The sequence below is a fragment of the Eurosta solidaginis genome, chromosome X (genome assembly GCF_040869045.1).
Source record: "Eurosta solidaginis isolate ZX-2024a chromosome X, ASM4086904v1, whole genome shotgun sequence".
NCBI lineage: Eukaryota > Metazoa > Arthropoda > Insecta > Diptera > Tephritidae > Eurosta > Eurosta solidaginis.
In genome coordinates, this window is record NC_090324.1 from 7,624,548 (window position 1) to 7,647,865 (window position 23,318).

General features: G+C 37.8%; 1 long non-coding RNA gene across 4 annotated transcripts in view; it reads left to right on the forward strand.

Annotated features, from left to right (window-relative positions):
• The window catches only part of LOC137234625 (uncharacterized), a 633,582-nt gene that overhangs the window by 364,914 nt on the left and 245,350 nt on the right, over nt 1-23,318 (forward strand). The window contains exon 4 of one of the 4 annotated variants that reach the window (XR_010947844.1): nt 9,787-10,196. The exons of the other annotated variants lie outside the window; for them this stretch is intronic. This is a non-coding gene — a long non-coding RNA (uncharacterized lncRNA). Of the gene's footprint in view, nt 1-9,786; nt 10,197-23,318 lie in introns of those variants that run through there. 4 annotated transcript variants of the gene reach the window in all.

A 23,318-nucleotide genomic window follows, 5' to 3' on the forward strand; every position in this document is an offset into this window, starting at 1 on the left:
GGCAGACCGTGGTTACGTCAGCATTGCTGAAATTAGAGAGGATAAAAGCTTTAATCTCTTTTTTATCAAGCATACAGGATCTAGGCCTACTTGCCTCCCCATGCACCAAGGTGTTGAATTTTCCAGTCCTCAATCCAGAAATCTTACTGCCGTTACTACTCAGCCACGGCTCCTGGACAAGGACTATATCCACTCCGCCTTTATCAAGGCAGAGCAACAAATTTGCGGAAGCCGCCTTAGAGTGCTGAAGATTGATTTGACGGATTTCCATCAAAAGCGCTCTTCTTCCGCACCCCATCCTGGGCGGATTCGTATTAGTCTTGTCCATTCTAAAAAAGTCCCCCCTCAAGGCCGCTATCCGGAGCCGATTGTGTAGTCGCACTTTAACGGTCTCGTGGTTATCTATGCTACGCAGGGAGGCCACGCGAGGGTTGACGCATTACCTTATGAGTAATGCGTTCAGAGCCAGACCGGACGCGAAGCGGGAAAATCTTCAACCGCATCTACACCACCAACTTAACGGAGACGGAGCCGGAACGTTCCTTGAGGCCCGCCACGGTTTTAACGGGATGTGGGCAGGTGCAGCATTAGCCTACCAGCCATTTCGGTAGGGTTTCACCCCGACCTACTAAAGTGGCAGAATACCGCACCTACCAGCCCAAAGTCATCAAGTCCAAATTTAATGTCAAATCAAAGCGCTAAAACACTCCAGTTCGTCACCGTTGTGTACCGATCTTGACTCTAAAAGAGTCCTCCCTCCCCTGAGCTCGGCACAATGACTCAGGGGGTGCGGGTTTTATCGAGTCGTCTTCTCTAGATCCGCCATTATCAGTAGAAGCAGGGGCACCTTTTGCAGGACGTGATAACTAATCACGTGTGATAATTCGTCACTATGGCCGGTCTAAGACTGAAATCAGTCCCTGATCCAGAGCCTGAAACCACTTATGATATCCAAGCCAAGTATCTTAGCCCCCTAATACCGTTAATTTGATACCCATATCGTACAAACACATTCTAGAGTCACCCCTGGTCCACGTTTATGGCGATATCTCGAAAAGGCGCCCACCTATAGAACTAAGGCCCACTCCCTTTTAAAATACTCATTAACACCTTTCATTTGATACCCATATCGTACAAACAAATTCTAGAGTAACCGGTGGTCCACCTTTATATCGATATTTCGAAAAGGCGTCCACCCATAGAACTAAGGCCCACTCCCTTTTAAAATACTCATTAAGACCTTTCGTTTGATACCCATATTGTATAAACGCATTCTAGAGTCATCCCTGGTCCACCTTTATGGCGATATCTCGAAAAGGCGTCCACCTATAAAACTAAGGCCCACTCCCTTTTAAAATACTCATTAACACCTTTCGTTTGATACCCATTGTGTTAAAATATGTGCTCCGTCAAATTAACAGTAGTTATTTGTGAAATATTCAGTTATCTAAATTCATAAAGTCTACCTGCGTCCAGCTGCAACTTCACTTTTTACATCAAATAAAGTTAAACAACCTTGGGCATAAATACGCGCCTGAGCAGGTATATATAATTCAGTACGGCCGTAAGGTCCTTTTTGTTGTTGGAACTTGTTAACGACATACATTTTTTAGTTACGAGTTGTATACCTGAAATTCATTTTAATAATTTGACAATGCACATTATCATTCGCCTTTTGGAGATTAAGGAACTAAGTATTCTGTTTACTTAAATTAAGTGAATAGCATTTTTAAATATAGTTCACAGTTTAATATTTAATCAGATACACTCGAAGCCAATTCCAATGTGTATCTAGAAAACTCGAAACTATTTGCGGTGTTTAAATCTACAGAGTCAAGACGGGACTTCGTTGAGGCAACTATAAGAGAATTAGCGAGTGAAACAAGCATTAAAGAAAAGGAAGGCCCGCAAGAAAAATTGGTTTACAATAGATTATGATAGAAAGAAAATGGAAGGACGTTTATCGTAACAATTCAAAATTTCTAAGTAAGCATTAAAAGTGGCTAGCTGACAAAACTTTTTTGGACGAAGAGACGCCTAGCACGTCAACCAATCCAACTAGAGGGAGACCAGCAAAACCCATAGAAGAGTGTTCTACCTACACAAGGAAAAGGAAGCTGTCTGATACCACAAAAGCTATGGCCACGACTCATCTTTCAGAAGCACTGGCTATTAAATATAAAAAAGACGAAGAAAACGTGAAATCTCATATAACAGAAGCAGTTGCGGTAGCAAGTCCAGTGCGACTTATGAGGATCAAAAACAGCATTCCCACACCACCAAATGCGCTACCTAGGAAATAAACTCCCGAAGAAACTTTGGGGCTGTTTATAGATCTCGGTTTAACGAAGAAAAAATATATTATATTGCGTAAGTCATTATTGCAACGTAGTGCCGATATTTTACCTGGATACAAAAAAATTACTCAAGCCAAGAAAGAAGCAGTTCCTCCCTCTAAGTCCCAAACTAACCGAAGTATCAGCTGAAATTGAGCTATAAAACGTCCACATGACACCTTCAAAGTTTTACCGAAGAAAAGTTGAAATCACTGCCAAAGGAACTAGCATTGATAACTAAGTGGGGCTGTGATGGATCATCAGGACAAAGCGCATATAAATAAATGTAGACGATGAAACAATTACAGATAGTAATATGTTTATGGCTTCTATTGTTCCATTACGACTGAAAGATTAAGCTCCAGAATATTGGAAAAATCCACGTCCGTTATCAACTATATTGTGCCGCCCGATATTATTTAAACACAAGAAGGAGTCTTCGGAACTCATAAAAGCTACAGTGAGTGATATAAAAAATCAAATTGCCAAATTAGAACCAACAATAATTGAAATTGAAGAGGGGAATGTCATTACAATAAAGCATGATTTTCTTCTAACATTGGTCGATGGAAAAGTTTTGAACTTAATAACAAATACGACATCTACAATGAAATGTCCAATTTGTAAGAAGAGCCAAAACGACTTTGAAAATCTTGATGATTCAATAACTGACGAACAAAATTATGAGTATGGAATATCCCCTTTGCATGCTAAGATAAGATGTATGGAATTTGTTTTGAAGCTGGCTTATACTTCTTAAGATAAAATACTGTTAAGATAAAATAAGTTTCTCACTTCTTATCAAAACAATGAAAAAGAGATTTACTAATCAATTTTGTTACTTTATTAAAAAATAAGATATCTATGTACAAGTTAATTTTTTATTTCAAATAAAAGAATTAATTAATTTAGTAATTTATAAATATATACTTTTCATTATTGCATTTCTCTAAACTTTATCAAATTTATTTTAAAGCTTAGGCATTTCGCCTTCAAACGAGTATTAAATTTTTATAGAAATCAATACGTGTATCGAGTTTGGTACAAATTGGTAAAGCGGTTACTAAGATCAAACTTTTTAGCATAAATGGGCAGTGCCACTCCCCTCTTCCAAAATTCGTTGGCTGTTTAATCTTTAGCTCAAATAAAATTTCATTGAACCACTTTCAATAACTTGTAGTTATTAATAAAATACATATTTGGCTTGTAAATTAAAAAAAAAAAACATGTAAAATTTTACGATGAATTTTGAAGCACCTTGTTATTGTGGCACCAAAAACGGACATTTGAGTTTTATAAGAGTATTGCCATTTAAAAGAAACAATACGTCTATCGATTTTGGTAGTTATTGATTACGTGACTACTTAGATACAACTTTTCAACATCGCGCAGGGTGCCCAGAAATTTGCCTCTGACTAGGATAGCGAGGTCATCTGCATAGGCAACCACCCGACAACCATTGGCTTCCAGCTCCACAAGAAGCTCGTTGACTACCACAACCCAGAGGAGAGGAGATAGGACACCACCCTGTGCCGTGCCCCTGCACACCTTCCCCTTAATTATGGCCCCTCCCCACTCCGCTGCGACAATTCTGCCGCATAGAAGTTTGCTAATAAATTCAACCAGAGCAGCCTCGACTCCTAAACCCACCAGAGCTCTTTCAATTCCCCCGGTAAGACATTGTTAAAAGCTCCCTCGATGTCTAGAAAGGCACCCAGAGCATACTCTTTGTGTTCTAGGGACCCCTCTATTTGCTTTACAATCGAATGGAGAGCCGTTTCCGTCGATCTGCCCTTGCAGTACGCATGCTGTGAAGCCGACAGTAACCCCCGAGGTATCCTTTACCGTAGGTACAGGTCAATTAACCGCTCAAACGTCTTAAGAAGAAACGACGAGAGACTGATTGGCCTGAAATCCTTAGGTGATGCATGAGAGCTTCTGCCGGTCTTCGGAATGAAAATAACCCTAACCGTGTGCCAAGACTTCGGGATATAGTTAAGCCTGAGACAGTTAGTATATATGATGGCCAACCAGCGGCAGGAAATCCCCAAAGACCTTTGAAGCTGCGCAGGAATGATTCCATCCGGGCCCGGAGACTTATAGGGCTTGAACGACCCTATAGCCCAGGTTATTTGACTTTCCCGTATTGGAATGGTAGGCACTTCTGCATGGCCCACGACCGCCGACCATGCAGGCGAAGATCCTTGCGCAACTGGGACATCGGTGTCCAGTAAAAGCCTTAGGGACTCCTCGCTACTCATCGACCAGTCCCCACCATCATCTCTCAGATACCCCAGAGCAGCAGGGTTCCTAGAGAGTATTTTTCTAAATCTCGCGGATTCATTGTAGCCTTCTACGTTTTCGCAGAAGCTTCGCCATGCATATCGCTTGGCTATCCTTATTTCATATTTATAAATCCCCAGACTCCCTTATAGAGCTCCCATTCCGAGGGTAATTTACTCCTCCTGGCTCTGTTGAAGAGCCGCCGACTGGACGCTCTTAGGTCGTCAAGAGAATCCGACCACCAGGGCGGCTTGCTCTTCCCCCTGTAAGTTTTCAATGGGCAGGACAGCTGAAAGGCGCTATTGCTTGCCGAGGTGAAGTTTTCCACCAGAACGTCTATCTCAGATTCGGACAGGCCCGAACTAATGATAGGCACCGCAGGCAGTAGCTCTCCCAGCTTCCTACAATACAAGTCCCAGTTAGTACTTTTAGGGTTCCGAAAAGATATTTTACCGGGACGTTCTTCGTTCACTGAGAACTGAATATATCGGTGATCAGAGAAGGAGTGCTCGTTGAGAACCCTCCATCCAGATATCCGACCTTCCAGTTCTCTACTAACCAGGGTGAGGTCCAGGACCTCCTCCCTTACCGCAGTAATAAAAGTCGGGTCATTCCCTCTATTACATATACAAAGTCCCTCATCTACAATAAAAGTAAATAAAGACTCACCTCTAGTGTTGGTATCCGAGCTTCCCCAAATGCTATGATGGGCATTAGCATCGGCACCGATGATCACGCCAACACCTCTCCGCCTTGCTTCAGCGGTGATTTCACCCAGTATCGCAGGTGGTGGTCCCTCTACGTCCCCGTGGGGCATGTACGTTGAGACCACCCACATTTCATTACTCCCTCGCTCGAGGCAGACCGTGGTTACGTCAGCATTGCTGAAATTAGAGAGAATAAAAGCTTTAATCTCTTTTTTATCAAGCATACAGGATCTAGGCCTACTTGCCTCCCCATGCACCAAGGTGTTGTATTTTCCAGTCCTCAATCCAGAAATCTTACTGCCGTTACTACTCAGCCACGGCTCCTGGACAAGGACTATATCCACTCCGCCTTTATCAAGGCAGAGCAACAAATTTGCGGAAGCCGCCTTAGAGTGCTGAAGATTGATTTGATTGATTTCCATCAAAAGCGCTCTTCTTCCGCACCCCATCCTGGGCGGATTCGTATTAGTCTTGTCCATTCTAAAAAAGTCCCCCCTCAAGGCCGCTATCCGGAGCCGATTGTGTAGTCGCACTTTAACGGTCTCGTGGTTATCTATGCTACGCAGGGAGGCCACGCGAGGGTTGACGCATTACCTTATGAGTAATGCGTTCAGAGCCAGACCGGACGCGAAGCGGGAAAATCTTCAACCGCATCTACACCACCAACTTAACGGCGACGGAGCCGGAACGTTCCTTGAGGCCCGCCACGGTTTTAACGGGATGTGGGCAGGTGCAGCATTAGCCTACCAGCCATTTCGGTAGGGTTTCACCCCGACCTACTAAAGTGGCAGAATACCGCACCTACCAGCCCAAAGTCATCAAGTCCAAATTTAATGTCAAATCAAAGCCCTAAAACACTCCAGTTCGTCACCGTTGTGTACCGATCTTGACTCTTAAAGAGTCCTCCCTCCCCTGAGCTCGGCACAATGACTCAGGGGGTGCGGGTTTTATCGAGTCGTCTTCTCTAGATCCGCCATTATCAGTAGACGCAGGGGCACCTTTTGCAGGACGTGATAACTAATCACGTGTGATAATTCGTCACTATGGCCGGTCTAAGACTGAAATCAGTCCCTGATCCAGAGCCTGAAACCACTTATGATATCCAAGCCAAGTATCTTAGCCCCCTAATACCTTTAATTTGATACCCATATCGTACAAACACATTCTAGAGTCACCCCTGGTCCACGTTTATGGCGATATCTCGAAAAGGCGCCCACCTATAGAACTAAGGCCCACTCCCTTTTAAAATACTCATTAACACCTTTCATTTGATACCCATATCGTACAAACAAATTCTAGAGTAACCGGTGGTCCACCTTTATATCGATATTTCGAAAAGGCGTCCACCCATAGAACTAAGGCCCACTCCCTTTTAAAATACTCATTAAGACCTTTCGTTTGATACCCATATTGTATAAACGCATTCTAGAGTCATCCCTGGTCCACCTTTATGGCGATATCTCGAAAAGGCGTCCACCTATAAAACTAAGGCCCACTCCCTTTTAAAATACTCATTAACACCTTTCGTTTGATACCCATTGTGTTAAAATATGTGCTCCGTCAAATTAACAGTAGTTATTTGTGAAATATTCAGTTATCTAAATTCATAAAGTCTACCTGCGTCCAGCTGCAACTTCACTTTTTACATCAAATAAAGTTAAACAACCTTGGGCATAAATACGCGCCTGAGCAGGTATATATAATTCAGTACGGCCGTAAGGTCCTTTTTGTTGTTGGAACTTGTTAACGACATACATTTTTTAGGGACGAGTTGTATACCTGAAATTCATTTTAATAATTTGACAATGCACATTATCATTCGCCTTTTGGAGATTAAGGAACTAAGTATTCTGTTTACTTAAATTAAGTGAATAGCATTTTTAAATATAGTTCACAGTTTAATATTTAATCAGATACACTCGAAGCCAATTCCAATGTGTATCTAGAAATCTCGAAACTATTTGCGGTGTTTAAATCTACAGAGTCAAGACGGGACTTCGTTGAGGCAACTATAAGAGAATTAGCGAGTGAAACAAGCATTAAAGAAAAGGAAGGCCCGCAAGAAAAAATTGGTTTACAATAGATTATGATAGAAAGAAAATGGAAGGACGTTTATCGTAACAATTCAAAATTTCTAAGTAAGCATTAAAAGTGGCTAGCTGACAAAACTTTTTTGGACGAAGAGACGCCTAGCACGTCAACCAATCCAACTAGAGGGAGACCAGCAAAACCCATAGAAGAGTGTTCTACCTACACAAGGAAAAGGAAGCTGTCTGATACCACAAAAGCTATGGCCACGACTCATCTTTCAGAAGCACTGGCTATTAAATATAAAAAAGACGAAGAAAACGTGAAATCTCATATAACAGAAGCAGTTGCGGTAGCAAGTCCAGTGCGACTTATGAGGATCAAAAACAGCATTCCCACACCACCAAATGCGCTACCTAGGAAATAAACTCCCGAAGAAACTTTGGGGCTGTTTATAGATCTCGGTTTAACGAAGAAAAAATATATTATATTGCGTAAGTCATTATTGCAACGTAGTGCCGATATTTTACCTGGATACAAAAAAATTACTCAAGCCAAGAAAGAAGCAGTTCCTCCCTCTAAGTCCCAAAATAACCGAAGTATCAGCTGAAATTGAGCTACAAAACGTCTACATGACACCTTCAAAGTTTTACCGAAGAAAAGTTGAAATCACTGCCAAAGGAACTAGCATTGATAACTAAGTGGGGCTGTGATGGATCATCAGGACAAAGCGCATATAAATAAATGTAGACGATGAAACAATTACAGATAGTAATATGTTTATGGCTTCTATTGTTCCATTACGACTGAAAGATTAAGCTCCAGAATATTGGAAAAATCCACGTCCGTTATCAACTATATTGTGCCGCCCGATATTATTTAAACACGAGAAGGAGTCTTCGGAACTCATAAAAGCTACAGTGAGTGATATAAAAAATCAAATTGCCAAATTAGAACCAACAATAATTGAAATTGAAGAGGGGAATGTCATTACAATAAAGCATGATTTTCTTCTAACATTGGTCGATGGAAAAGTTTTGAACTTAATAACAAATACGACATCTACAATGAAATGTCCAATTTGTAAGAAGAGCCAAAACGACTTTGAAAATCTTGATGATTCAATAACTGACGAACAAAATTATGAGTATGGAATATCCCCTTTGCATGCTAGGATAAGATGTATGGAATTTGTTTTGAAGCTGGCTTATACTTCTTAAGATAAAATACTGTTAAGATAAAATAAGTTTCTCACTTCTTATCAAAACAATGAAAAAGAGATTTACTAATCAATTTTCTTACTTTATTAAAAAATAAGATATCTATGTACAAGTTAATTTTTTATTTCAAATAAAAGAATTAATTAATTTAGTAATTTATAAATATATACTTTTCATTATTGCATTTCTCTAAACTTTATCAAATTTATTTTAAAGCTTAGGCATTTCGCCTTCAAACGAGTATTAAATTTTTATAGAAATCAATACGTCTATCGAGTTTGGTACAAATTGGTAAAGCGGTTACTAAGATCAAACTTTTTCCAAAATTCGTTGGCTGTTTAATCTTTAGCTCAAATAAAATTTCATTGAACCACTTTCAATAACTTGTAGTTATTAATAAAATACATATTTGGCTTGTAAATTAAAAAAAAAAAACATGTAAAATTTTACGATGAATTTTGAAGCACCTTGTTATTGTGGCACCAAAAACGGACATTTGAGTTTTATAAGAGTATTGCCATTTAAAAGAAACAATACGTCTATCGATTTTGGTAGTTATTGATTACGTGACTACTTAGATACAACTTTTTATCATAAGTGGACAGTGCCACGCTATCTTATCAAAATCATTAGTTTATCTTATTTAATGCTAAAATACGTCATTATAAGACAAATCTCATTTTATTTTTTTTATTTTTTGCATTTTTCTAAAAATTTTCGAATTTGGCGAATTTTTTTGATGCACCCTGTATCTGTGAGATTCTGAGTTTTCACACAATAAAACTTCAAATAATTAGCTTTCATTCTCATTTAAAATTTTTAAAATATCTTCATTGGTTCAAAAGTTATGATTTTTGCAAAGAAAAAACCCAAAAGGCGCCACTGTGCGCCGTTAAAAAAATTCGTTAGCTTCAATCTATCTACATCTTCTATGAAAATTAAATGCTGTGTGTGTGTTCCCTATAGAAACGTATTTCCCACACTTCAATCATCACCAAATTTTGGCTATAGGTTCCTTCGATCAAGACGAACGTTTTTCATATTTCACCATTAAGAATTTTAAATTAAGAGCAATCTTAGCTCCCAAAAATGATCATGTCAACAAAATCAATGATCGCATTAAAAAACAAATTCCTAAATATAAATCGATGAACGCAGTTATACATGAAGATGAAAATGTGAATTATCCAATTGAATTTCTAAACTCTTTAGAACCACCTGGAACGCCTGCGCATATATTAACTTTGAAAATTGGCTCACCAATCATGCTTCTTCGGAATTTAGACCCACCAAAATTGTGCAATGGAACCAGACTTTGAGTTACGAAATTAATGTAATCGAAGCAACAATAATCAGCGGTAAAAGCAAAGGTGAAGATGTGCTCATACCATGAATCCCAATGATTCCTACGGATTTGCCATTCAATTTTAAGCCCTTACAGTTTCCTGTACGCCTTGCCTTAACAATTACAATCATCAAAGCACAAGCACAATCGCTTACTTTTCCAGGATTAAATTTAGAGAGTCCATGCTTTTCCCATGGCCACCTATATGTTACTTGCTCTAGAGTTGGAACACCAAAAAATTTGTTTATCTTTGCACCGAACGAAAAACCAAAAATATTGTGTACCCACTTGCATTACAATAAGATACAATAATAAAATGTTTTAAACGAAAATTTCACCAAAAATGCGTACATAATTCAATTCAATTTAAAGAACAATAAACTAAATTATCAGCAAACAAAACAGAAAAAAAACGCAACATTCATTCGATCTCGGCGTTACAACGTACGCCGGCTAAAGCTAGTAATGTTATAAGAATCACCATTCCTATGAAATCATAGTTAATTAGTTTCGCAATTGTTCTTTAAAAATCGCTGAAGAATCTGGGTTAAATATTAATTTAATGCGTCATTTGTTGGCTTTAAGTGTTAATGTTCCATAAAGAATTTCTGAATGAATTCAAAATCATATTTCGCTACATTGCGTTGAACATATGCTTAGAATAGGGTACAAAACGGGGTCCTGCAAATTATACCGAAAAGATTCCTAAGTGAGCCTGAATTGTTTTTTTTTTTCATAACAACAAACTATTTAAGCCCGAAAAGGTCATGACGTGGCCCTGAAACTATTTGGAAAAATACTTTTTGTCAGGCCGCCGTGGTGCGGCCGTAGCGTGCTCCACCTACCACACCGAAGATCCTGGGTTAACGCCCCTTGCAAAGAAACATCAAAATTTAAGAAACAAGTTTTTTGAATTAGAAGAAAGTTTTTCTAAACGGAGTCGTCCCTCGGCAGTGATATGGCAAGCACTCCGAGTGTATTTCTGCCATGAAAAGCTTCTCAGTGAAAACTCATCTGCCTTGCAGATGTCGTTCGGAGTCGGCAGAAAACAAGTAGGTCCCGTCCCACCAATTTCTAGGAAAAATTAAAAGGAGCACGACACAAATTGGAAGAGAAGCTCGCCCTAAAATATCTTCGAAGGTTATCGCGCCTTACATTTATTTATTTTACATAAACCTGAAGTAATACGGGAATAGCGCCACGACAGTATCTAAAACAAATTCAAAGTAGTCCAACAACTGTCCTTAGGCCCGTTTTCTTAAATAAGCTTTAGGGTTTACCTCTTCGATAGATATTTTGTGAACAAAATTTATGTTCATATGCAAAATAAATTATTAAGTTCACAAGTGAGAAAACAGCCCTTGAATTGGTCCTGGAAGAAGTCAAAAATAATCCTTAAATGACTGAACAAGTAGTCCAGAAATTATGAGGGCTTTGACCCAGAGAAATTGAACACAGTGCTCAAATAGTCCCGAAATAATACCAGAATACCCTTAACTATTCCTAGCATGGTGCCGAAAAAATCCTAAAGTAGTTCCGATACGAGTTCTATATAGTGGCGAAAAGGTTTGAGGTAAGAACCGATCCCGATTTGTTCCGAGTGATACCAAATTCTTTGAAAAAATTTCCCAAACTAATCCCAAGAAAGTTATAAATTGTTACACTAACTCATTCAGTCTATGTGAGGTCTGTAGCATTCACTCATTAAGTCATTCATTCATTTGTACAAACGTATATCTCAACCCGTTTTGGAATTGAAAAGTTAAAATAATAAGAAATGTAGTGACTTTGGTAGTCAGATCAAGATTGTCTTTATTACAAAAATTCTTTCTCTTTTTATAGCCAATTACTTAACCTACACATTTATAAATATCCTATTACTAACAACTAAAAATAAGTACATTTGTATTACTGAGCATATATGTGGATTTGTATTGCTATGCATATATGTAGATTTGTATTAAAACGCATATATGTAGTATATGTAGACTTGTATTGCTATGCATATATGTAGATTTGTATTAATATGCATATATGTAGTATATGTAGATTTGTATTGCTATGCATATATGTAGATTGGTATTGCTATGCATATATGTATATTTGTATTACTATGCATGCATGTAGATTTGTATTAATATGCATGCATGTAGATTTGTATGCAAAGTCAGCAGATCGATATTCATGTGAAATGTGAATATTTGCTTAATTCATATTATTGGTTGTATGTAAATATTTTGGTGACAAACTAACATAAGCATAATTTGTTATGTGTGAACTGACAAGGGATTCATATTCGGCATTCCATTGATGTTAGCTAACCGCTGTGTGAGTTCAAGGTAATTTATGTCTTATGATATTGTAATATGATTATGCTATTAAAATGTATTGGCATAGAAGTTCATGATGCGTAAGGCCGTAAATGTATTGCATAGGTGGGCATGACGCATAATGCTACACCATCCGCCTTAGAAAAAGAGTATTATATAATTGTTTTGTGAACAATTGTGTAAGACTCTTTGTTCGCATTTTAATGATTTTGGTATTTTACCTTAACTTGATATTGTAGTGAAAGAGGTTGTGGAATTTGTTTTTAATTTGCTGACCTTGATACTTTTATTATTTTACATTTTATATATATATTTTTTTTTCAATATTTTGTACGAATCTTTTTTTTTAATTTTAAATTTAACGATTATTTTACGTATAAGAAAAAATTTTAAGTTTAACAATTATTTTACTTATTTATATATTTTATTTATTTTATAGGCGGATTCTAAATGTGTGCACTCACTTAAAATCCGCTTGTCTTTAGAAATTTTTATTAAGTAACCGAGTAAGTTGGAATGCTTATTTTACGATTAAGTTTTAAGTGGGTTTAAGCCTATTCTTATGGACTATTATTTCCTTATCTTTATTGTTCCTATCATTATGTAGTAAATTATGCAAACTATTTTCCTATTCTATCTATTGGGGTTAAAGTGAAGTATTTTCCTAATATGTAAAAATATGACCTTATGAGACCTAGGAAATAAGTGATTGTATTTATTTTATTTTATTAGACTATTTCTGTATATTATTCAAGGAAAAAGATTTTTTTTCACTTGAGATTTTTTCTTTTTTCATTCATAATAAGGTAAATCTGTAATAAACTGTATACAATAGATGGGTTGCTGATGGAAGAGCGGGGTAGCTATGTATTAATAGTAGTTCTGTTAATGGATGAGTGGAAGGTACAGTGGGTTTCCAAATACCTGCTTGGATAAATCTATCTGCTTCATCACGAAACTTTGTTACCTGTGCGAATGGTACTGGCCTGTTTTTAAAAAATTTGGGCATAGCCGTAGCTTTCATTTGAATCGTTGCTTTAAAGTTTTTTATAGAACCTGTGGTAGTATTGTCAAAAATATCGTGGAATTTCTTACACAATTCGTTAATTTGTTGTGAATAAGCTTCCATTTCGCAAACGTTGGCTATTTCGGTAATCTCAAAGCCAAATTCTCTGAAAAGGTCTAAGTCAAAAAGATTGTAAGAATTTTCTACATTTGCTACTATTACCACAATACTTTTCTGCTGGCTTCCACACCTAGCTTCAGTGTGTAATTCACCCAAAATTGGAATTGGCTTCTGCCCAAATGCGTATAAACTCTTGGTTCACTCTACCAATTTTGGTTGTTTTTCTATTTATTATTGACACAGTAGCCCCTGAATCTAATTGAAACTTTATTGTTTTGTTTTTAGTTTCCAACTCAATCATTTTCTTACTTTGTTCAGATTTTATTATACCTGTAACTGCATTCACTGCATCTAATGTGTCAATACGATGTTCATTTTCTTTTTTGCCTTTATCGGAGTTTCTTTTCTTACTCATTTGTTTTGTTTGCTTTGACATACAGACTGCTACAATATGTCGCTTTTTGTTGCACTTGTTACAAATGACATTTCGAAACTTACATTGTTATTGTTCTCTTGAGTGAGAATGGCCACAACCTGAGCAAGATTGAAGTTTCACTTGCTTTGTTGAGTGCTTATGTACCTGTTGTTCATTCTTATTACTTTGCTTATTACCTTCATTCCTCCCGACTTTGTGTGTTTGCTAAGCGCTTACTTGCGCTAGGGATGAATTATTATTCTCTTTGAGTGTCGCTACAGTTTTAGTTGTTGCCACAAATGTTTCGGCAATTAAGAGCACATCTTCTAATGACGGCTAAAGCTTTTGTAGAGCGGCGGTACGTACTTGATCAAAAGGGGTACGAACTATGATTTGGTCACGTATCATTTCATCAACAAAATTTGCTGCACAATTGGTTGCGGTACAAATGCATTTGCACTCTCTTGCGATACCACGTAGATCAGCAACCCACTCTCTGTGCTTTTGAGTTTTTTCATTTCCCGCTTGAAGAGTTCGTAGCGAGCTGCCACTACATTCTTTTTGAGTGGACGTGCTCTGTTAATGTGGATGTTAATTCCTTGAAGGTCAGCGATTGGAGATTTGCTACACCAAACAAATTCTTCAATAACTCAAACAATTCCGTACCAATCCACGATAGAAAAAATGATTTTTACTTATCGGGATTGCTTACCGAATATGCCACGAAATGTTTCGAAAGCTGCTCAAAGTACGATTCCCAATTTTGTTGGTCTTTATTAAACGAGTGAAATGGTGGGACCACTGTCGCTTCCCCAGTGCGATTTGACTCACTCGCGTTAAAAAACGATTGCTGAATGGCCTGCATCCACTGCTTTTGCTGTTCGAGCAATGATGTTGCAAATCTTTGCTGCTGCTGGATTATTTCCTCAATAGCCTGCTCGTTTGCCATTTTACTTTATGGAAACTTTTCTTTTTTGCCCTCGTCGCCAGTAATGTTATGTTTGCCAATTTTAAATACATGAGTTGATTTCTATTAACATAACTTTATTAAATATAATTCATATACAAAAACGTGGAGGGTAAAATGCTATACGTATTTTTTTCTTTCGGCGGTCAAATCGAGAAGAAGCAAAAAAGCCGCTTTTGAGCTGTCATTGACAGTTCTTACTGTCAGTGTTGTAAAGTATTAAAATACATGTTAATTTGTTAAGATACATATTAGGTATCCTTAATTCGTTCTAGGATATGCAAAACATCTAAGAAGCTATTCAAGTTCTCAGCTTTACCATCGAATTCTGGTAGAACTGACGAAGCAGTCTTTAAAAATTCGACTATTGTTTGTGGCATTTTGTCGCTTTCTGTTTGCGAATTTTTATCAGTAATTTCAATTTTTAGGGCTTCCCCTAAATTGGGTTGAGTTTCTGGTAATAAGATAACAAAATTTATTTCTATCTCCCCTTCAAATGACGTTGGGACTAACGCCTCAATGTTATATCTACCCAATGAGGATACCAATTTATCTCTAACACTGGAAAAAATTTGTTGTGCTTCTACTTGATGGCTGGCAGTTAATTTACTATGTACTTCTTGTATAGCCTTGCCTATATTATTCAACGATTGTAATATTGTCGTGAGGTGTTTTAAAATAGTTATTCTTTGTATGTTTGTATTTTTATTAATACATTTATAAGCTTTTTTTGCCAAGATTTTTTCTTCCACAAGTGTGTTGAGAATAGTTTCCCATTTGCCCATTGGGGTATATATTTGTCCCTAGAATTAGACTTTGTCTAGACCATCTGCTCCGCTCATATTTTTTTTTTTTAAGAATTTATTGTGAGCTGAGTATAATTTGAAAAACAAATTGAGGCAAGTGCAAATTGTTAATATTATAAACAAGATTTTGATAAATTATAATGCCTCACTATGGTCAACGACCTGAATGGAATTAATTACATTCGCATTAGGCTCTTCTAATTTTGATTCTTTACCGCCCATTTTAAAATAATAATTGTAAAAATTTTTCTACTACTTTTTCTAATTTGCTTTCTATGCTATTTTGGGCTTAAAAAAAAAATCTGTTTTTGAAAAACATCTGTAAACATTTCAAAAAAAAATGTTCTTTTCACATTTAAGGAGTTTTATGAATTAAAAAAAATCTAACTTTTTTCTTCTTCTATTAATCTACTCTGTTTTTTTCACATTTAAGGAGTTTTATGAATTAAAAAAAATCTAACTTTTTTTCTTCTTCTATTAATCTACTACAACGCAAAAATACTGCGTCAAATTCTTCCGGACTACTTATATTGTTCATTTAGAAATTTAAAAAAAAATCTTAATTCTATTGGCAAAAATCTACTTTTTGCCCATAAACTGGCAGCCGTTAGGTTGCCAAATGCTTCTAAAAATACTTAAATAGAAAATAACTTAACTAATTCTGCTTGGCTGGTCCTCCACGATCTTGTCTTCTTTCTAGCTTGCTGGATCCCTTGTTTATTCCACTTCCACTTATGCGTTGGTGGGGTCTTTTGGTGGCGGTAGTGCAATTCATTTCAACTGAAGGTATACCCATTACGTGGACATATGTAGCAGATGCAAATGGTTATCATCCAACTGGTGATCATAAACAGGATCTCTTATTTATTCCACTTCGTTATGCGTCGGTGGAGGCCTTTTTGGTGGCGGTAGTGCAATACATTTCAATGGAAGGTATACCCATTTGTGGACACATGTGGCAAATGCAAACGGTTATCATCGAACTGGTTACCCTAAACCCTAGTTACTGGAACAAGTGTTGTTTAATTTGTTAATATGATGATGAGGAGGCAATAATAAGGCGGGGTGCTCATTTAGGCAGGATGCCAATAATGATGTAGGATGCCAATAATAAGGCAGGATGCCAATTTAGGCAGGATGCCAATAATGAGGCAGGATGCCAATAATAAGGCAGTGGGGTACTAAGGTCGGCAGTCGGATGCCAATTTAGGTAGGATCGCCATGTAATGATGGGAATAAAAAGTAATTGGATTTGGTGTAGTGCCCATTTAGCGGCACCAGACAGAATTGAGTTCTTTATTAAAAAGCTGTTTCTTTTATACAAAATTTCTATAAGCTAAAATACCTACTTACACTAATACTTACAAACTATGTGTATTACATACATATACATTCCGTTCAGTTGTATTGCATACATATAATTTCAGTTCCCTGGGAACTGCATTCTAAGCATAAATAAAATTAGCTATGGAATCTGCAACGCAAGCATAAATGAATCATGTTAATAATTTATATACAGGTTAATGCTTGTGGCGAGCAAGCTCTAAAAAGTAACATACCAAGGTTCAGGTTACCAGACAGTGCACGGCTTAGTTACCGTGGCATGTAGAAAATATGTGTTTGTACAAATGAACGGATGTGTCAATGAATCTCAGGCCATACCAAAGCGAGCCAAAATATATGTATGTACAAATGTATTAATACGTATGTAAGAGTCAATGCATTTTAAGACATTCTGTAGCATTATGCGTCATGCCCACCTATGCAATACGTTTACGGCCTTACGCATCATGAACTTCTATGCCAATAAATTTTAATAGCATTCATATTACAATATCATAAGATATAAATTACCTTGAACTCACACAGCGGTTAGCTAACATCAATGGAATGCCGAATATGAATCCCTTGTCAAATTATATATAACAAATTATGCTTATGTTAGTTTGTCACCAAAATATTTACATACAACCAATAATATGAATTAAACAAATATTCACATTTCACATGAATATCGATCTGCTGACTTTGCATACAAATCTACATGCATGCATATTAATACAAATCTACATGCATGCATAGTAATACAAATATACATATATGCATAGCAATACCAATCTACATATATGCATAGCAATACAAATCGACATATACTACATATATGCATATTAATACAAATCTGCATATATGCATAGCAATACAAATCTACATATATGCTCAGTAATACAAATGTACTTATTTTTAGTTGTTAGTATTAGGATATTTATAAATGTGAAGGTTAAGTAATTAGCTATAAAAAGAGAAAGAATTTTTGTAATAAAGACAATCTTGATCTGACTACCAAAGTCTCTACATTTCTTATTATTTTAACTTTTCATGGCGATCCTGCCAGCCTGATCTTAAATTAGCTGAAAATCTGCTCTTAAGCAAAATTAGCTAGATCTTGCTGGAGGAAGATCCTGCCAGTACAGATCAAAAATTAGCACAACTGCTAAAAAAAGATCTGACTGCAGGAAGAACCTGACAGTTTAGAATCATTCAGTTTAAAATCAGTCAGTTTAAAATCATTCCGTTCAAAATCAAAATTCCAATTTTGTTACTTGCGTGTAATCGGTTAAAGTCCTTAAAAAGCAAAGAAATTTTTGAGATTGTGCAACATGTTGGCAAGGAGGCAAGCAACTTCATATCATCAGGATTAAGACCTTTACCTGGTATACCCAGCGGAAATCGCAACAGTAATAACAAGGAATATACCAAACGGCTATCGTCTGGCCGCATATTAGACGGGCAGTAAGAGCATAAAAAGAAGTGGAATACTAAGATTGACAGCAAGGAAACAAATAGAAACACATCAAGTGGAATAATACAATACATTTTTTGCTTAGGAATTTTTTTTTTTAAATATGGTAGGATAAACAATTTTTTTTTCAAAAGCTTTGAAAATGACACAAACTAAACCAACACTGTAAAGTAAATTCAAAAAAAAAAAATCGATTTCAATTTTATTAAAACAAGAAATGTCAAAAATATTAAATTTAAAAATAATTTTTTTGTAAATGCCCTATTGAAAAAAAAAATATTTCTAAAAGAATTTTTTTTTGAAAAAAAAGGATATTAACGCTATCGACGAAAATGGCATAAAAATTAAAAATATTTTGTTAATCAAAGAAAAAATAAATTATATTAAAATGCTCCAAATTTTTTTTAAAACAAATTTTTCCGCTAAGAACAAAAATTTTCTTAGATTTTAATTATGTTAACTAAACAAACAAGTAAAATTAGAATTTTTTTAAGAAAAAATTTTAAATATCTAAATCATAAATGAAAAAAAATTCTAAAGTAACACAAAAACTACAATTTTATAAATAAATTGTTAAAGTTGCTATTAATTAAATAAGGTAAATTTATTAAAAATCAGTGAAGTTCAAGAGTAAAATGGAATGCATAGGATAAAAGAATAAAATCGAAAAATTTTATTAAAAATTGTAACAACCATGATTAATGTCATCAATGATATTTGTTTCATTTTACTTGTAGTATACGATAAATGCTATGTTCAATGTTTTACATGTAGACTCGTTGTAATGTTTTGTGAAAATACCACTCTGTGCTGCGCACAGTAATGCCTTAAAAATGCATCACTGACGATCAGCATCGTCATGATCGCCTATAAATACTGTGTAAGCAATGTAATTGACAGCCATTCCCGTTTGACTGCCTTACCTGTTAGTTCGTCCAATATTGCTTTGGCCAACTAGCATCAATAAAGCATACATACAAACGAAATATTAGTACACGTGTTTTATTCGATTGTCTACAATTCTGTGTGCGACTCTCGTCCTAATTATTGGACAGGTCCATTTGGAAGAGTAGACGCGGTCAAAGCATACATACAAACGAAATATTAGTACACGCGTTTTTATTCGATTGTCTACAATTTTGTGTGCGACTCTCGTCCTAATCATTGGACAGGTCCATTTGGAAGAGTAGACGCGGTCGCTACAACAAAAATAAGGAATTGTTGGCTCTGCCAATCCTATGAGCTATAATCTGAGGAACGGCAAGGCTAGCGTTTCATTGGCGCCCAACTTAGTGGCCTCGAATCTCGACAACGAACCGACTAGCGTGCACAAAATGGCGACATTTTCACCCGAACAATTTTCCCAAATACTGGAGGCGATTTCAAGCGGCGGTAAAAGCGGTTCTTTTACAAAGTGTACATCACGCTTTAAAGGGCAACGGGATCCAGCAACGGTAGAGGAATTTGTTGCTGCTGTAACAGTATAAAAAATATAGAGAAAATTTCTGACGCCGATGCATTACGTGGGATGCCGCTATTGCTCGAAGACTATGCAGCAACTTGGTGGATGGGAATAAAAGAATCCGTTTCAACATTCGACGACGCCATGCAATTGATACGAGCAACATTTTCTCCTCCAACACCCGACTGGAAGATTTACTTAAATATTTTTGAGCATAAGCAGCAAGTACGCGAAGCTACCGACAGTTTTATCTGCAAAAAGCGGCTGTTGTTCTCTCAACTCAAAGATAGCATCAGCGAAGTGGTGCAGTTGAATATGATCTACGGCCTCTTATCCATGAAAATTAGAGATCGTGTGCATCGTGATGCATTCTCGACATTTGACCAACTTATATCGCATTGCCGTGATGCGGAATTGTTTCTGGCCGAATCCAATCAACTTCCGACGGCACCAGGTGAGAAGGCGGAATGCGCGGATGGGCCCAAGAGGTGCTCTTTCTGCCGATTACGAGGGCATACAGTGGACGTGTGTCTAAAAAAGAAAAAGGAGCAGCAGGCTCAGCAACAATCAACAGTGGCAAGTTCAAGCGGAACAGCGCCGCAAATCAAACGTACACCTGCGTTTGCATGCTACGGCTGTGGAGCACCGGGAGTGTACCGCGCGAATTGCACAAAATGTAGCGGGCACAGTAAAGACAGTCCTCAATATCTAGCGTTTAATGCGGTGAACACTACCATTGTTGGAAGATCCAGTCCGCTAGTTCACATAGAGATGTTTGGGATGACAGGTGAAGCTCTCTTCGACACTGGAGCGAAAACTTCTGTTGCCAGCGGTAATTTAAAGAAAGTATTATCGAGCAAGGGGTGTGTTTTCCAAGATGTCTTGGCTGACGTCATATTGGCAGATGGAAGCACGACCACGCAAAAAGTGTTATCAACCATTTGCGACATTACTATCGGCAATAGGGTTCGGAAAATTCGAATGATATCGCTTCCAAATGCTACAAAGAATCGTACCTTAATCGGATCGGACTTTTTGGAACAAGCACACATTGTGCTGAATATGGCACAACGATACTGGTATTTCGAAGATGAACCCAGAACAAAATATGATTTCGCCGCTCCAAGTGGGAGTAGTCTACCGTTTGCTATAGACATAGCTGGTGCGCATGTGGTAACGAGCAATCGGCAATCGCCTCGAACTAAGGCTCTAAACGAATATTCAAATTTCGTAAGCTACGTCATAAGGCGTGATACTAACATCGACGATGCCGATTCTCCAGAAATATGTCCCGAAGTAAACTATGGGCCATCAGTAAAAGAGAAACGTTCAAATTCCAACGACTACTCTCCACGTTTAGTACAGCGAATATTTCAGAATTCACTCCCAGTTGGCGAATCTACGCCCGAGAATACATCTCGTCTATTTGCACCTCCAATAAAGGTAAAGATTAGCGGCTATGAAAAGTTTTGCGAAGAGAACTTCTTCTCGTTGAACTCCCTTGAATTGAGTGTTAAAAGTAAGACAGATGTTTGCGATCTAACTATGCAACAGAACGTTGAGCTGGAAAAGGTACTATCTCAGCATAAAGAAGTATTCGAAGAATCAACATGCGCAACACCATTTGCCGTGCACAGCATCGATACAGGCGAACATCTGCCAATCGCTTTGCCACCATATCGATTGGCACCGCACCGAAAGGCTCTATTAAAGAAAGAAATAACCGAAATGCTGAGGGTTGGTGTTATCATAGAGTGCGAATCACCATGGGCAGCACCTGTGGTTATCGTGCCCAAGAAATCAGGCGACATACGTATTTGCATCGATTACCGAGAGTTAAACGTCATTACCAAGCCGGATCGGTATCCTCTTCCACGGGTTGACGACTTGCTGCATGAAGCAAAAGCTACCAATTTTATGTCAACGTTGGATCTACAGGCTGGCTATTGGCAAATCGGTGTGAAGAAAGAAGACCAGGACAAGACCGCGTTCGTTACGCCGTTTGGTATGTATAAGTTCACACGCATGCCTTTTGGTCTACGAAATGCGCCAGCAACGTTTCAGCGGTTGATTGATCGACTCAAAACGTCTCTAAACAACGTAACTTTATTTGCATACTTGGACGATATAATTCTATGCTCGGTCAGTTTCGAAGAGCATCTTCAAGAGCTCAATATGCTTTTCGATCGAATTGAGCAATTTGGTCTTAAGGTCAATAAAAGGAAGTGCCGGTTTGCCTGCCGCGAAGTTAAGTACCTAGGGCACATCTTAACGTCAGATGGCATACGAGTAGATCCAGAAAAGGTCGCCGCAATATCTCTGCGTAATCCTCCTAAAAATGTAAAAGGGCTACTATCGTTCCTCCAAGCGTGTTCGTGGTACAGGCGTTTCGTACCCCAATTCGCGGATGTTGCAAAACCACTTTCACAGCTGATTAAAAAGAATGCATCTTGGGTATGGACAGATGAACAACAAGCGGCGTTTGACAAGCTAAAGCAGCTGTTGATAACATCGCCTATCCTAAAACAAATCGACGAAAACATGCCATACATCATAAAAACCGACGCTAGCGGTTACGCATTAGGAGCAGTTTTGATCCAGGGGGAGGGTCCGGATGAACGCCCCGTAGAATACGCGAGTAGACTCTTAACAAAAGCAGAGCAAAATTACTCTACCATTGAGAGGGAAGCTCTTGCCATAGTGTGGGCTGTCCAAAAGTATCGTGGCTACATTGAAGGATCCGAGGTAAAACTCATCACGGACCATCGGCCGCTTAAATGGTTAATGACGCTAAAGTCACCAACCGGATGCCTAGCCCGATGGGCATTACTCCTCCAACCATATAATTTAAATATTGACTATAAGCCTGGAAAAATAAATGTTGTGGCAGACATGTTGTCAAGGCCACCTTGTGAAGATAGACACGAAACCAAAGAACCGTGTCATATATGCTCATTTGCTATTGATCTTCCACGCCGTGGAGCGAAGGAAATCCGCGACAGCCAACTCAGTGATCCCACACTAAAAGGTATTATTGATTGTTTCGAGGGTGAGACTGATGATGCGGTACATTGGGCCAAGAGAGGATATACGATGATCGATGGCATTCTCTATTGTTACAGCAACGAAGAGAACGAGGATGCACAGCTGGTCGTTCCGAAGTCCGAAGTTCCAGATATTTTAAATACGTCTCACAACAAAGACACTGCTGGACATTATGGAATCGACCGGACTATGTCAAAGGTATCATCGCGTTATTATTGGCCAGGTATGCGGAAGGATATTGAGAATCATGTCAAAAAATGCGTTGAATGCCAGCGCTATAAGATAACGAACCTGAAGCCAATGGGCCTATACCAAACAAACTCCAGTAAACAACGTTTTGAAGCCATAGCCATTGATCTGTTTGGACCATTACCACCGGATGCGAACGGAATGCAGTGGATTTATATTGTGGAAGATGTCGCTAGCCGTTGGGTGGAGCTCTTTCCAC